At 36.5% G+C, this 17,885-nt stretch overlaps 1 pseudogene; it reads right to left on the minus strand.

Annotated features, from left to right (window-relative positions):
• Positions 1-15,882: 15,882 nt before the first annotated feature.
• On the minus strand, positions 15,883-16,204 carry LOC130850410 (DNA-directed RNA polymerase III subunit RPC10-like; annotated as a pseudogene).
• Between the last annotated feature and the right edge of the window lie 1,681 nt (positions 16,205-17,885).

Below are 17,885 nucleotides of genomic sequence, written 5' to 3' on the forward strand. Positions count from 1 at the left end.
GGTGCTATTGGTAAGCTTATAAGGAATGGATATGGTACTGGGTGACCTTGAGTAAAGACACTCTGGAGTATAAAACCCAGCGTTATTTCTAGACTAGTCACTAACAACATTCAATGAACAATGAATTTATGTAGTCATAGGTCATCTTTCACTATGATTAAAAACTCATCCCCCCCAAAAAATCAGGTACCTCCTGATTTGATGCAACTCTGATGCAAGTTGGAACATGATACGTTTTAATATTGAGATCCTTGAGTAGCTTGCTGATAGAAAATATTGACAATAAGAGAATAATAATTTATCAAGGCCATTCAGTTGTGAAAGGACTGTTAATGATCAATTGCCCTTCGTCTACTCCATGTGTTCCTAACGGGATTATCAGTCATAATAATATGGCTCCTCCTCCCCTCCATGCAATTGGACACAGGAAATAAACAAGGCTTGTCTGTCTCTGTCACTTGAATTTTGAGCAGAAAAATGTCCGTGAGTTCCTGGTGCTGGATCTGTGAATTTTCTCTAGTCCTGAAGTTTTCAAAGCTTGACTATTCAGCTCTTCTTTCGATTCTGTAAACCATGTAGTACTTTTGATACATTCTCTTTCAGTCTCCTTAAGTGTGCCAAAGTTGATTTCTAATCTTTAAAACCAAAGGCCACCACTCATGATAATATTGTCACTGGCAGAAATATGTTCTGGCAGGTGGAAATATTATATAAAATTTGCAAATTCTCTTTGTTTAGATTTTGTATGTGTACTTCAAGCAACCTCTGATTACCGATTTAGTTTCCTTGTTTCTTGAAACAGGGAGGCAGTTCTCCGGAATATTTAAAACACTCATTTATTTCTATATCAATTAACTTTTTCTGCATAACAAATCACTTCAATACTTGAAACTCAATGATTTAATAATCACAGGCATACCTTGTTCTATTGTTCTTTATTGCATTTCACAGATACTGTATTTTTTATACATTGGAGGTTTGTAGCAACCCTGTGTCAAGCAAGTCTATCAGAGCCATTTTTCCAACAGCATTTGCTCACTTCATTTTGGTAGTTCTCACAATATTTCAAACTTTTTCATTATCATTATATTTGTTATGGTGATTTGTGATCAGTGATCTTTGATGTTATTACTGCAACTTTCTGAAGGCTCAAATGATGGTTAGCATTTTTAGCAATGAAAAAATTTTAAATTAATACATAATGCTATTTCACACTTGGTAGACTATAGTGTAGTGTAAACACACTTTTTATATGCACTGGGAAACCAAAAAATTTGTGATATTTGCTTCATTGCGTGGTCTAGAGCTAAACCCACAATATCTCCGTGGTCTGCCTGTACTTATTCTGACCAGGGTGCCTGTGGAATTGCTGAGGGGACTCTGATCTAAACCAGGCACACTTGGACTTGTCCTCAGGTTGCATGTTGTGTCTAGGTCTTCTCCACATTACCTTCCTCCTATCCTTCTTGGCCGGTAGGCAATCCACATGATATTCTTCTCATGGAGATGGCAGAAGTGCAAAATGGCAAGACCCACTTTATAAACATGTTTCAAGTCTTTTCTAACATCTTATCCACTAACATCACATTGGCCAAAAAGGCACATGGCCAAAGCCAGGCCAAGAAGCCATGTTGGGAAGTATACGTTGCTTATATGGAAGAGAAAAGGAAATGAATATTTGCTGTGAAACGATCGAGGTTATCATATTATATATTTCATTCATATTTTAATACACCTTCCACACATAAAATATGCTCACTCCACCCTAAGACCCCTAAAAGTCTTATACAATTCTAGCCTCAAGCTTGAAGTTCAGAATCTCTTGATCTACTTCACGTTCAGATAAGGTACATCCCATTCCATTGGTCTAAAAATTTACCAGATCTGCCCTCCACACACATCAATATACAATGGGATACAGACATAACTATAATAAATACTCCTATTTGGAAAGAGAAAGAATAAAAGGCCATAATAGTCACTGGTCAGGAAAAATTCTGAAATCATGCTGAGCAAATATAGCCATGTCCCTCTCCACTGAGGGTAGAAAAATTGATTTATTAGATACTAGGTCATTGTTTTCCACAGCTCTTAGGACCAGCCTCTGAGAGTTTTCTCTTTTCCATCATGCTCCTTAGCTATTTCTGAAGAAGGTATCGCTAAATCTATTACCCTCTTTGTCACTGAGCATCTTTCTTTGCCTCCTTTCTACCTGTAGAACATTGGGAACATAGAGGTCTTTTTACATATTAAGCAGCATCAGCTGGTTTATTATCTAAGTCAGCAGAACTTTTACCAATACAACTCTATTAAAACTTTGTGGGTTTTCTATGTATTTGCTTCCAGACAACTCCATATGCCAAAAGCATACCCACAAGTGCTTTTTAGATATGCCCCTTTGCTAGGCTAAATTACTGCTGCTTTAGGCACTACAAATTGCTGTGGTACCATGTCATTAGGCTTCCTATTGCCTATTTTTTTTAATGATGGAAACCTAATTTCCAGATTTTTAGGAGGAATAATAAAAATCCACAAATAAATATCTACCACTGTGCATGCCACACAGTACATGCTCCGTAAATATTATTTAGAAGTCCATTCTTATTTCATATGGCTTTTAAGTCCATCTCATTAATTTGGTTTAATGTTAGCAGACATCCCCCAATAAAATATTACTTAGAGTCTAGTCATCCAAAGAGGATCAATAAAAATGAAAATTTTATGTCTGCAAAGCTGAGAACTAGACCACTACTACAGAAGCACACCAAGATGCTCCCTTTACAGGAGGTAAGTCCCAAAATACCTCTCTCATACTTTGCAACACTGGTAAAAGTCAGCAAGACTTTTATGGAGGAATTTCATAAATTTACTCTTCTTGTATGCTCTTTGGTTTTACATTTGAAGAATAACATTATGGTCTGCTATTTAACCCTAAAATATTCAACCCTGAACAAAATAATGATTGCCAATTTGTGCAACTGAAAGGATGCTGATAAACTCCAGAAAAAAGGCACAAGAGTCTCTCATTAGATGACCTCATTAATGACTCAAGTCAAATCACTTTCTGAGCCTCTGTCTCTTCATCAATTCAGGAGGCATAATGGTAGCTACCTTACAATGTTTTTGCAAAGATTGAATGTTTATGCACTAACACATGCCTAACATATGATGCATAACTGTCAACAACAGTTCTGATCCCCTTGCAACATAACTTCCAGTCTTGATAGCTTGAAAAGCTAAAGAACTACATTTCTCAATTCCCTTTGCAGTGAAGTTTCTGAATGTGAAATGGAATTACATAGAGTGACAAGATATAGGGCAGTCATGTTGTTGGCAAAGTTCACGGTAATGGTGGTAAAATTCTAGATCTAGGACCCCTAATATGACTTTCCTGATTCAGCAGCTTTCTGCTCATAGCAGAGGTAGTCTGGCCTTGAATCTAGTAGCCATAGCAACTAATTTCATGCTTCTACAGTTCCTTGAAAGTGGGAGAGGTAGCAGCTGCTCTTTGGCAGGCCAGTTCTTTGGTGTGGGATTCATAGTCATTTTTGGAAGCTCAGCTCAAGTTTGTTTCTTCAGCTCTGCCAATGATTCTGTGAACTATGTAGGACCATTTGCAAGTTCATTTTTGCTTAAAACAGTTACAGCAGATTTTGTTTCTACATTTTGGAACCCTGATAAATATACTGCACGTCATAATGTTAGTTATATCTGAAAATATGTCTCATGGAAAGCATCCTTTAGGGAATAAAGTTTGGTATAATGGAAAAATCATGGAGACTGGGTCCAGATGGTGGAGTACAGGATGCACACTCACTCTCTCCTGCAAGAGCACTGGAGTCGCAACTAACTGCTGAACAATCATTGACAGGAAGAAAGTGGAACTCACCAAAAAAAACACCCCATGTCCAGAGACAAAGGAGAAGCCACAATGAGACAGTAGGAGGGGCGCAATCACGTTAAAATCAAATCCCATAACCACTGGGTGGGCAACTCACAACTGGAGAACAGTTATACAACAGAAGTCCACCCACTGGAGTGAGGGTTCTAAGCCCCATGTCAGGCTTCCCAAACTGCGAGTCCAGCAATGGGAGAAGAAATCCCCAGAGAATCAGACTTTGAAGGCCAGTGGGATTTAATTTCAGGACCTCCACAGGACTGGGGGAAACAGAGACTCCACTCTTGGAGGACACACAAAAAGTAGTGTGTGCACCAGGATCCAGGGGGAAGGAGCAGTGAGTGACCCCATAGGAGACTGAACCAGACCCACTTGCTGGTGTTGGAGGATTGCCTGCAGAAGTGGGGGGCAGCTGTGGCTTACCACAGGGATGGAGACTCTGGTGACAGGGGTTCTGGGGAGTGTTCATTGCCATGAGCCCTCCCAGAGTCTGCCATTAGCCCTGGAACTCCAGTGCCAGATTTTCTCAGGCTAAACAAACAACAGGGTGGGAACTCATCTCCACCCATCAGCAGACAAGCAGATTAAAGTTTTACTGAGCTTTGCTCACCAAAGCAACACCCAGCGCTACCCACCACCAGTCCCTTCCATCAGGAAGCATGCACAAGCCTCTTAGATAGCTTCCTGCACAAGAGGGCAGACAGCAGTATCAAGCAGTATCAGCAGTATTTCGTTTTGTGGGACTGAAAACCACAGCCACAGAAATATAGAGAAAATGAAAAGACAGAGGACTTTGTATCAGATGAAGGGACAAGATAAACCCCTAGAAAAACAGCTAAATGAAGTGGAGATAGGTAACCTTCCAGAAAAAGAATTCAGAATAATGATAGTGAAGATGATCCAGGACTTTGAAAAAAGACTGGATGCAAAGATTGAAAAGATTCAAGAAAAGTTTAACAAAGACCTAGAAGAATTAAACAACAAACAAACAGAGATAAGCAATACAATGACTGAAATGAAAAATACCCTAGAAGGAACCAATAGCAGATTAACTGAGGCAGAAGAATGAATAAGTGACCTGGAAGACAGAATGGTGAAAATCACTGCCATGGAAGAGAAGAAAGAAAAAAGAATGAGAAGAACTGAAGACAGTCTAAGAGCCCTCTGGGACAACGTTAAATGCACCAACATTCACATTATAGGGGTCCCAGAAGGAGAAGAGAGAGAGAAAGGACCTGAGAAAATATTGGAAGAGATTATAGTTGAAAACTTCCCTAACGTGGGAAAGAAAATAGCCACCCAAGTCCAGGAAGTGCAGAGAGTCCCAGGCAGGATAAACCCAAGGAGAAACACGCCAAGACACATAGTAGTCAAATTGAAAAATCACGGGTTTATGAGGCATTGTATACTCAACTCCAGATGACTTAGGAGTCATGGAATATCTGACAAATTATTTTATTTGTCTGAAATTCAGCCTACTCATTTGTAAAATGTTGCTAATAATGTTAACAGAAAGGGTTTTCCATTATTCAAGATATATTATTAACCATTTCCTAAATGTCAACTCTTTTAGACACTTTGAGCAAGATAGGCTAATGAATTCTTTTATAGTTGCTTAAGGTCTAATGGGAAGAGGGATACAATTTTTAAAAATTAGCAAATAAAAATATATAATAAGTGGAAATAAGTGCTTAGAGAAGAAAAATAAGTTGGAGAGGGTATTAACGTATGACAGGGGAAGGACAGGTAGATCTTGCTTTATAGAGTGTGATGAGGGAAGGCTTCTTTGAGCTAAGACCTGAAGGGTATGAGGAAGAGATAATGAGGTTATCTGAAGTAAGAGTGTTCTGGCAGAGAGAAAGCATGCTTTGTACGTTTAAGGACCAGCTGGAAGGTAATCTGACTGGAGTATAACAAGCAATGGGAAGAATGGTTGGCAATGAGGCCAGATTGGTAGCAGGGGCCAGATCACAGTTCCCAGGCCATTGAAAGGCTCTTATTTTACTGGTATCGAAAATCAGTTATAATATGTACATCCCTTGGCCTGGCACTTTAGAGAGTTCCTTTTTCTTTCCTCCACAAAGTAAGTTAGTTAAATCTCTATGGTATAAGTCCAACCTAGTAGGGCTCCCAGGTTTGATGGCAGGATTCTTTTTTCTTTCTCTTTCTTCTTCTCCCCTCTCTCTCAGAGACTATAAAAAAAATTAGTCATCTTCATAGACTACCAATCTTTTGTTCTTAGAACAGACCATTCTTTAATAACTGAATGAATTTGAGGTCATGTAAAGAGAGAGAAAAATAGAGGAAATCAACTTGCAAAACACTTCACAAAAGAACGGCCTTGACAAATACTTGTAGCATGACAGAAAAGAGATTTATCAACCTCTTGGCCAAAGTCAACAGACTTCTCTGAACTGCATCTCTGACACAGAGCAGACCCAGCTGTCTCCTTACCTTCCCTCTCCTCTTGGACTTCTCTGTGAAACCATTCTTTAGCTCATGCTGTTTCTTCTGTCTGGATTGAACATCTCCCTTTTTAATCTGGCAAAGCCTTCACATTTTATTTTTTACATAATTATGATCTAGTTTCAATGTCTTCCTCTCTGTGAAGCCTCTTTTGATTCCCCAGGGAAGAATTTATTAATCTTTCTATCTTTTCTCATAGAATTTCCTTCATATCTTTATTTAAACACTTAATAGTGTTTCCTGTCTCTCACATGAGGCTGTGAACTCCTCATGGCATGTTTATGTCTCATTCTTACATATTTAGTCCAGTGCTTGACAAATATGTTTGTTGATAAGGAAGGAAGGAAGGGAGGAAGGGAGGGAGTGGGAGGGAGGGATGGAGGGAGGAGAGAGGGAGGGAAGGAGAGGGAAGGAGTAGGAGAGAGGGAGGGAGGAGGGGGGAGGGAGGAAGGGAGGGAAGAAGTAACAGAAAATTATATTTTTGTTGCATGTTTCTCCAACATTTTTGAAAAAGGCAGAATATATAAAACTTTTGATAATATATAAAATACTCAAAAAACTGTAAACATAAGTGGGCATTTTGTTGATGATGAAATGTTGGAGACAGAAAATTCTAAATAGGAATCACATTTTTATAAGAAGTCATATTTATTTTGGAAAATGTTAACATGTTTAACTCCCTCTACCTGACCTTATGTGAAATTCCCTAAGATGGAAATGAACAGCAGATCTGCATGTTTTCCTAATGATAAGCAGGAATTTTTTACTTATCCTTATTCAAATAAAACTGATTTGAGGGATCTGATTTGCCTACTGAGAAATTGAGTCCTGGTTTATTTAATCATTTGATATACTGGCAAAGGTAAAACAATTTCCACTGAAGTGGTTTTCTTTTTTCAAGTTGTGTTGTCTGTTCTGAGCCTTATTTCAACTAAAGTGAACCAACGATCTGAAGAGAGCCAGACAATGCTAGTAATAACACACCTCACATTTATATAGACTTCTTTCTGCAAGATTAGTAGATCAGATAGTATTATCCTGCCATTTTTTGAAAAGAGGAACCAGGTTCAAACTGGTTACTTTACTTGTCTAAATTATATAGAATAATTCTACTCTAGAACAGTGCAGTTAAGCATTTGTAGAGCATTACTATGCACCTAAAATTTTCATTGACTTTTGTTAGTTTTACAGTAATACTTTCCTCATTTAAAACATACTATTTTTAGCAACACATTTTATTGATTTCTAGATGTTAGGCATAGTTTAAGTTGATAAGAGGGGAAGTCTGGTGATAGCCAGTCTTTAAGAAAAAAGACTACATAAGAGTGAAAGAAAAGGTAGGTACAGTCAGATTGTCCAACTTTTTGAAAATGGAAATGACTCGAAAGAGATGGGAAGTTCTAAAAATGAGTGCTAACCACGTGGAAGTTTAACAATATCAGACCACATGACAGAGTTTTCTAAGGAAGAATGACTAAATTCTACAAAGTTACACATGACTAAATTCTTAAAGGTTCTGCACAGTGGTATTTGTCATGGCAAATTCAACATAATTTAAACAGCTTAAACTCTGTGTAATGTCTAGAAATCAATAAGATGTCACTACAAAATTAACAGCTCTACTTTTTCCAGTCCCTCTGGCTTGCTGATACACAGAGCTGAGTGTGAATGTCGGTCACCCATTTTCTGTACCCTCATCCTTTACAAATTGCTAAATGGAAGGATACAATTTTCCCTTCAGGATACTTAGGACTCCCACTAATGTAATGAATGGGCTCTGAGATTTTTGTGGAGAACTAACCTGGTTTTTGAACCAAGAGTTGTAAAGGCAGAGGAGAAATTGGCAAAGAGGTGTCATTTAGTGAGAAGCAGAGATAGTAATTTCTCATTTTGCCTTGATAGCAACCCCACTGCAGAGAAAAATGCCATTCTGAAGCTAAGGAATGAGCTTGGTGGTGATAAATCCCTAAGTGATAAGATGAGCTGGAAGGACTTTAAGCAATTATTATGTACCTATAAAAGTGTTAAGCACTTTGGCAAGTATGATATCATTTAATTATTGTTGTGTTAATGAGGTTATTATTATTTTCTCCACTTTATAGAAATTCAAGCTGAGGTTCGGAAAGACCTCAGAAATAACGACTGAGGTCACAGGCAAGAGGGCAACCCTGGGCACAGTCAGATGTGTGGTGCGTACTTGAGGAGAGGTCATTAAACCTATTCCAAAGGAAAAGTTGGTATGATTTGATAATCGCCAATTTTTTCAAGGACAATGACTCACAAGAGAGAGGAAGCAAATGAAAGATAACAGTGTAGAAGTTTAATAATATAAGGCATATGAGAGGGTTCTCTGGGAAAGAATGACTAAACACTAAGAAGTTCCATGGTGAATTCAACATGATTCAGGAGATGAACCTCAGTTTTATATTCAATAGATTCTAAGAAGAATGGTCAAGGACCTCAGAGAGTTCAAGTCAAAAAAAGGCAATTCGCATTAATAGAATTAACACAAGCTTTAAGTTTATAAATTGAATGCCTACTAACATTTACAGCGCATGTTAGAATAAGGCATTTATGTGTGCCTGATTGGAGCATTCTCCTCTCAAAGACAAGGAACAATAAAAATATCATGAAACCCAAATAGCAGCTCAAATCTTCTGTCCCCCTCACCTCCACTTTCCTGTGTATTCTAAATGGGCTTACAGTTTACAGTCAGTTCTGTCTTACAGTTAATTACACACTACCTTTGCAGCATTCTGTACACTCCAGCCAGAAGGGAACACAATCTCTTGTCCTCAAAATCTACAAAATCAAAGCGAAACAAAAACATAAAAAAGCCTAAAGGTCATAAATGTGTATTTGAGCCTTTGCTGAAGGTTTGAGGAGGCAGATGGGGTTTTCAATTCAAGAATACATAAAACTTAAAAATCCTTGTTCTTAAAAGCACTTTAGCCACTCTGCTAACCTACCCAGTAATCTTCTCTCTCCTCTACGGTCCTCTCTTCCCTGATTTCCCCAGTAATCAAATTTTAGATCTTTGCTTTTGTTGATGCTAATTTTTATTAATTTTCAGCTACACAGATTATACATTAATATGTTCATCCTTAAAAACCACAACACAGAATATTAGCAATAACAATACCCACATTGCAAACCATTTTGTGTTTCTTTTTAAAAGATGTGCATACTTTTTTCATCTTTACCAGTGACTTTTATACTTTCATATGTCTTCATATTACTAATTAACATATTTTCATTTCAGCTTGAAGAATTCCCTTTAACTTTTCTTGTAGGGCCAGACTAGTGGTGATGGAGACAAAAATCTTCAGCTTTTTCTGGAAAACGCTTTATCTTTCCTTCAATTCTAAAGGAGAGCTTTGCCAAGTAGCATATTTTTGGTTGGCAGGTTTTTTTTTTTTTTTTTTTTCTTTCAATACTTTAAATATATCTTCCCACACCCTTCTGGCTTGCAAGGTTTCTGTTGAAAAATCTGCCGATTGTCTTTTGGGTGGTTCCCTTGTAAGTAACAAGCTGCTTTGTTCTTGCTGCTTTTAAGATTCTCCGTCTTGAACTTTTGACAACTTAATTATAATGTGTCTCTGTGTGGGTCTCTTTAAATTCATTATTTGGTACTTTTTGGATTTCTGGTTCTGGATGTCTGTTTCTTTCTCTAGGTTAGGGAAGTTTTCAGCCATTATGTTACTGAATAAGCTTTCTGCTCCTTTATCTCTCTTTTTCTCCTCTGGGATCTCTATGTGTATATTGATCTATTTGATGATGTCCCATAATTCCTTGAATCTATCTTCACTCTTCTTTTTTTTTTTTTTATTCCTTTTTCTTTTTGCTTCTCTGACTGAATGAATCCCCCTGCTCTGTCATGGAATTCACTGATCCATTCTTCTGATTCTTCTATTCTGCTGTTGAAGCCCTTCTATTGAATTTTTCAGTTCAGTTATTGTATTCTTCAGCTCTATGATTTCTACTTGCTACTTTAAAAATATTTTCTATCTCTTTGGTTATGCATTGTTCTCCTGACCTCAGTGAGCATCTTTATGAGTATTATCTTGAACTCTCTCTTGGGTAAATTACTTATCTCCATGTTATTAAGATCAGTTTCTTGAGATTTATCTTGTTCTTTTGTTTGGGACACATCCCTTTGTTTCTTCATTTTCCTTGACTCTCCATGTTGGTTTCTGAACATTAAGTAAAAAGCCACCTCTCCTAGACTTGAGACACTGGTCTTGTCTAGGAGATGAACCAATCAGCCTGGCCCAAGCTCCTGGCTGCCTCTCAAAACTCAGAGATTGTCCAAGCCATTGTCCTTCTACTTAGTGGTTCCCAGTGGTTGAGCTATGACCTGTCAGTATCACAAAAGGAAGGATCACAGTCAGCACCAAGATGTAGGCTGATTAGAAGCCGGTTTTCAGGCAGCAGCTGGGAAAGTATGCAGTTAAACCCCTTCCATGGAAAAACTGGGAGATGAGTGTTTTTGCCTGCTCCCTCTGTGCTGAGATCGGGAGTATAGCCACAGGGAGTGCTCTTGTAGAGAAAAGAGGAGTAAAAGATGAGTCAAAGGTTTTGGTAAGTAAAGGGGCAAGCAGTGATATCACTCTTTTAAATGGGAACACTTAAGAAGGGGTGGGTTTGAGAACAAAATGTCTGACTATGATTTTGGTTTTATTTATTTTAAGACTTCAGTTTTGTATATGTAAAAACAGCATCTTCAATCAGTAGAAGAAAGTTGATTGTTGAATAATTATTTGAGGGACAACCAAGCCATATGGCAAAAAGTAAAGTCTGTCTTGGAGCTTATGCCAGGATAAAATCCAAATGAATCAGAGTTTTAATTGAAAAGAATGAAATCATAAAAGCATGAGAAGAAATGATTGGGCAATTAGATCGTAGTTTTAAGTTAGAAAAAAGTCTTTCTAAATGTGACAGATTTTATTTTTAAATTCCCAACACTGCCAAAATCTCTGCTTTAGCAGATGCTTTCAACTTGTCTTCTTAGCCTCCATTCCATGCATGTGCAGTACAGCAATCAATCACGGACACGGGAAAAACCGTGTTCAAAATATGAGGCTCAGAAGTCTTTTTCCCCCTTCAGTGATATTGGCCCCCTCAAGTGCAGGCTACCTCTAATTTTTATCCCTCAACTCAGCAATAATGGCTGAAAGCTCTAGGCTACAACTGTCTTTTCAGGATTTATGCTTCATGCCAGAAATCAGCAAATTCTATGCGGGGAAGTAGGGGTGGGGAATTGGGGGGGAGGGAGCAATGCTACAAATTCTGTGGGGGGAGGATAGAAAAGCAAATTCTATGTGGAGATGGAGGGAATTTTCCTTCACTCCAAATTTTACCCTTCAATTGCTGACTCTTTTGGGTGCTCTTTGATGATTTCATACAACTATTTTTATTTCTCCCACATTTTATTTATTTTTTTTCCTTTTTTTTAAAATTTTATTTATTTATTTATTATTTTTTGGGGGGTACACCAAGTTCAATCATCTGTTTTTATACACATAATATAATTGTTTTCAGCAGAAGAGTTGATATAACACAAGTTACTCGGTCATGGATGCATGGCCCGTCTCTAAGGAATTAATTAATCAAATAAACAGCAAATAAGTAAAGATTTAGAAGAGTTAAATAGTACACTTTAAACATCTGAACACTTATAAACTTGAATAGTAAAGCCGCAAATTAGAAAATACATATTCTTTTTAAGCCATCTTGGAAAACTGCAAAAATGTACTATGTGCTAGGATATAAAATGAATCCTAATAAATTTCAATGAATTATTTTTATGAAGACTACAACTGTGAAGTATAACCTCTGATCCCGCGCGACCAGGGAGCCCAAACAGTGACCTCAGCAGCCTGGGAGCTCAGTGCATGGAACTTCCAGGCTACGTAATTTAGTCTACAGCCCTGTTCAGTAACTGGATAGTCACAAGCAAAAGAACGACCCTAGTCTTCTATCTTATACCACTCACAAAAAAATTAACTCGAAATGAATTAAAAACCTAAATGTAAGACATGAAACCATAAAACTCCTAGAAGAAAACAAAAGAAAAGCTGCTTGGCAATGGTCTTGGCAATAATTTTTTGGATATGACACCAAGTTCACAAGCAACAAAAGCTAAAATAAAGAAATAATACTACATCAAATTAAAAAGTTTCTACACAGTAAAGGAAATGGTCAACAAAATTAAAAGGCAACTTTGTTTCTAATAAAATGTTAATATACATACTAAAAGATGCTCAAACTCAATAATATTCAAGGATATGTAAATTAAAAGCACAAATAGAGTTTACTACCCTAAAGATTAACCAAGCATTAGCAATGATTTTCAAGGAGAAAAGGAACACATACATCGCTTGTAGGAATATAAATTGGGACAACCACTTTGGAAAACAATTTTGCATAATTTATGAAATTTTAACAGTCACATAACCAAGCCACAGGTTATACATTTCCAAGTCCAACCTTAGGCAAGTCACTACACATGTGCACCAAGATGTGTAAACAAATATTACTCTAGCATTAGTCACAGCAGCAAAACAAGCAAATGCACAGATAGATAAGAGAAACAACTTGATGTCTATCCAAATTCAAATGAATAAACAAATTATAGCACTTTCCATGTCATGTGATATTATATAGCAATGAAAATCAATAAACTAAAGCTACATGCATCAGCACAGTAAAGTACTATTTGAGCAATGGCAAGGCAAAACATATGTAATTCCATTTATATAAATTTCAGTAACAAATAAAAATTAACAATATTTTGTTTATGGATGCATAAGTGAAACTTGTAAAGAAAAGCAAAAGAGCAAGTCACAAAATTTAGTGTTATAAATGTTTTCTTTGGGACTTATTCCTGTTCCAATTATTATGTTCTTTCAGATCAATTTCCAATTTTTAAAATTTTTCTATAAGTTTAAATTAGTATGTAGTGGAGGTTATAAACTAAATAAGGTTTATTTGTGACCCCTCGTACCCAAAAATGAAGTTAAAAGCAGGATGTAAAATAATCCAAAAATAAAATTATATGGAGAACAGTTGAGCCTGGAGGAATGAGAACTTGGAAGAAAGCATAAAATTGACCTTTCAATAGATGTCATACAGAGGAATGAGTGCACTGATTTTCCTAAATATAACTCCTTAGAGGAAAATTAGGATGAAAAACACAGACTCACAAGTAAGTAGATAGTGGTTATTTTTTAAAAGTGTGTCTGTGTGTGTTGAACATGAGTGTATTTTTAACAACAAAGGTTTTCAGTATTTATAAAATTATAAATATAATTAAAAATCTAAAGATATAGTCTGATATATATTCTGATATAGTTTTCCATTTTTTAATTGAGTTATTCATTCTCTTACAGTTGTGTTTCAGTGTTCTTTACATATTCTGGATACAGACCTCTATCAGATGTGATTTGCAAATATTTTTTCCCAGTCTGTGGCTTCTCATTTCATTCTCTTATGTTGTTTTAAACATTCGCATGATCTGCCTTGGTGTCTGTTTATTACTTTTTAATACTGGCAATTTCAGTGTTCTCAATGTTCTTCTCATTCGGTCTCATTAGTCTTTATGAAAAACAACCTATTAGCATTCTTGACTCTTTCTGTTTTACTTTGTTTCCTATTATTTCCTGTTCCAAAATTCATTTTACTTCCTTCCATCTACTTTCATTAGGTTTACTATGCTTTTCTACTTCTTTCCTTTTGAGATATCTGCTTAGGCCATTGTTTTTGTTTTCTGTTTTTTAGATACTCTTTCATTCTTCCATTCTAATGTAAGCATCTTAAACTGTCAATTATTCTGTAAGCACAAACTTGGCTACATCCCACAAATTTTATATTTCATGATTTTGTAATTATTCATTTCAAAATTCTTTCTAAGTTTCACTTGACCCTTTTTGTGACATGTGGCTTATTTAGAAGTGAGTTGTTTAGCTTCCTACACCTGGGAATTTCCTAGTTATCATTACTGATTGCTAAACTAATTCCTTATAACTATATGATTTTAATATTTTAAAGTTTTGAGGCTTGATTTATGTCCCAGTATATACTCAGTTTCACTAAATGTTCCATGGGCACTTAAAAAAAATATATATATATATGTATGTATATACACATAGCAATTTGGAGGCACTGCTCCTATATGTGACAATTAATCCACATTTGTTAAATAAGTATTCAAGGCAAATAAGCATATGGAAAGATGTGGTAAATCCAAATTAAAACAAGGGAATTTTGTAAACTGCAGTTAAGAAAAGTAGAATCAAAACAGAATGCAGTGATTTTGCAAGATGGAAGAAAAGAGAAAGTAGAGTTTGAGACATCGACAGAGGCTAGAATTTGCAGATCAGGGTGCTCAAAAGGTGAGACTTGCACAAACAAGGAGCTCAAGAAATCTGCAAATGAGTCTCCTAGATTTCTAGTCAAATTTGAAGCCTTGTATGCAAGGAGATACCCTACAGTACTGATAGAGGAAAGCCACTGGGGAGCTATGGTGTGAACAGATACTGCGGAGATCACGCAGTGCTGGAGTTGCTAGAGTTCTGACCGCTTTAAAAAATCCTAGCAGGACATGAGATACATAGGCAAGATGACAGAAGGGCCACACTTTAGGAATGTGCCTAATCCAGCTCAAATGGGATATCCTTCCTTCCTTCCTCCCTTCCTTCCTTCCTTCCTTCCTTCCTTCCTTCCTTCCTTCCTTCCTTTCTTTCTTTCTTTCTTTTTTTCTTTCTTTCTTTCTTTCTTTCTTTCTTTCTTTCTTTCTTTCTTTCTCTTTCTTTCTTTCTTTCTTTCTTTCTTTCTTTCTTTCTTTCTTTCTTTCTTTCTTTCTTTCTTTCTTTCTTTCTTTCTTTCTTTTTTCCTATCTAATAAGTTTATTGCAATCCTAGGAAACAAGAAAGCAAGAACACAAATAATAAAGAAACTGAAGTCCATGTTATTAGCAATTTTGTAACTAGTTTGGCCCTAAGTATAGCAGTGAGTTTTGGAATCCTGTTTTGGGGATTGATTAAAGCATTTAAAACAGTGAGAAGGTGATATTAGACTTTTAGCTTTCATTAAATATTCAGAATAAATTTTGATTAAATGTTTGCAATTAACAATTTAATACCAAGGGACATCTAAGGTGCTAAACTAATGTTTTACTTTATTAGTTGTGCAATAACTAATGTAAATATTTAAGAGTGTCGGCTGATGGCAGGAGGATGTCAATTGCCCAGTAAACGTAAAAGATGAAGAACAGGACCTTAAGCCGGATGCACTTAGATAAAGATACTCCTCTTCACACACACAGGCTCCTGGACGTTGATGAGTTAATCCACTGATTGGGAGATGGGCTCCATTTCCTGACCCCCTGGCCCCCTAAAAAGGTTAGCTTTCCGGCACACCAGCCAAGACCCTCAGGACACACAGTTCACACTCGAGGCTGGGAATCCACCCCGGGGAATAAGGTAAGCAGACGCTGACGCCACTGGGCCAGCCTGGTGCTAGTCCCGCCAGCGGTGTCCACACAGCGCTGCAGCACTTGTAGAAGGTGGTCGTGGGCTCCTCTGCAGAGCGGGTCTGAAGCTGCAGAAAATAGGCACGAGGGTGTTCGCATTTGGGACACCGCTCTGCAGTAGAGTCAACATTCTCCCAGACAGCTGCTCCACCAAGCACATTATCCACTTCTTTCAGTTTTGGATAATTCCGATTTGTTACCTTGCGGGTGACTGTGCACGGAAGGGCAGGTGTTGCAGGAGAAGCGGTGACACGCTGCCCCTGCTCCAGGATCAGCCGGTTCCCACAGCCCAGGCAGAAGAGCAGCATCGCGGCGACGGGCCTGGTGCTCCCGGCAGCTTCCTCGGGACACTATTTCCTAGCCCCCAACAAAATGTTAAACAAGCCCCAATAAAAGAAAGTCAACCTGCCAGCAAATTAGCTGTCTGCCAGTAAAATCTAAACACATTTGAAAAGAAGATAACGTAATTCAGACTATCAAACATGTCGCATTCACAATGACAAGCAAACGCCTAGGATACAAGTTAATGATAAGGAAAAAAGAAAGATAAAGCAATACCATTTGTGCATTTACAGTTTTGCTTGATTATGTAGATTTTGATCTATTGTGTTCTTTTTTCCTGTACCTTAGTAAATGGTATGCAGAGTCTATTTTGTTCGAAGAGTTATCGTGCACTGTTACTTTATTTTTAAGTAGGTAAGACTATGTTGGTAGGGTTTTTGTAATTTATTTCCAATTTCATTTGTTTTGTGATAAAAACATAATATACATTTATTTCTCTTGAATATATATCATATGTGTGTATTCAAAAAATGATACTTTATGTAGAGGAGAACAAAGATAAGGTCAACTGCTGTTTTCTTATAAGAAGTTAAGTAACCAAAAGTCAGTGCAAAAAAAAAAAAATTCAACCTAGAGTTCTCTTTCAAGAGAAAATATCTATCAAAAATAAAGGTTAAAAAAAGACATTCTAAAACAAAAGCTGACAGACTTATTATTAGCAAATACTTACTACAAGATATGCAAAAGAAGTTCCTCAGATAACTCTTCTAAATAAAGAAATGAAAGCACCAAAAATGATAACTATGTGAGCAAATATAAAAGTGAAAGGAGGAAATAGAAAACAAATACAAACCCTAATCATAAGGGGTTGCTGGAATGGATATAATAATCATAAGAAAGCTGGAATGGATATAATACAGAGTGTATTTCAAGACAAAGAATATTACTAGATATAAAGAGGGACATTTCATAGAGGCACAGATGTAGAGAACAAACATATGGACACCAAGTGGGGAAAGGGGGGGTGTGAATTGGGAGATTGGGATTGCTATGTATACATTACTAATATGAAAAAAATATCAAATTGTACACTTTAAACATATGCAGTTTATTGTATGTCAATTGTATCTCAAGAAAAGTTCTTAAAGAAAAAAAAAAGGAATAGGAAAACTGAAGTATTTTAAGGAGGACGGTGACATGATCAGATTTGCAGGTTTTGTTTTTAATTTACTTATATTTTTAAAAAATCCCAAACTATAATTTACATATAATAAAATGTAACCACTCAAAAGAAAAAGAAAGAAAAAAGAAAAAAGAGGGACATTTCATAATAATAAAAAGGTCAATTTTTCAAGAAGACATAACTACCCTAAATATGTGTACACCTAGTAATAAAGATTCAAATCATAAAGCAAACAGTAACAGACTCAAAGAAAGACAAATACAGTTTACTACTCATCACTCAGTAATTAGAATTAGTAGACAAAAAGTCTGTAAAGGTATAGAAAGTTTGGACAATATTATCAATTAAACATTTCTTTAGAAAAATATATTGTCAATGAAATAAAAGGGCAAGCTATACCCCAAGAGAAAATATTTGAAATAAATAATATAACTGAGAAATGACTTACATACAGAATATACAAAGAACTCCTAGATTTCAATAATACAACAAACAACAGAATAAAAACAAGCAGGGTACGGAGC

This window comes from Hippopotamus amphibius, chromosome 3, assembly GCF_030028045.1.
Source record: "Hippopotamus amphibius kiboko isolate mHipAmp2 chromosome 3, mHipAmp2.hap2, whole genome shotgun sequence".
NCBI classification, from domain to species: Eukaryota; Metazoa; Chordata; class Mammalia; order Artiodactyla; family Hippopotamidae; genus Hippopotamus; species Hippopotamus amphibius.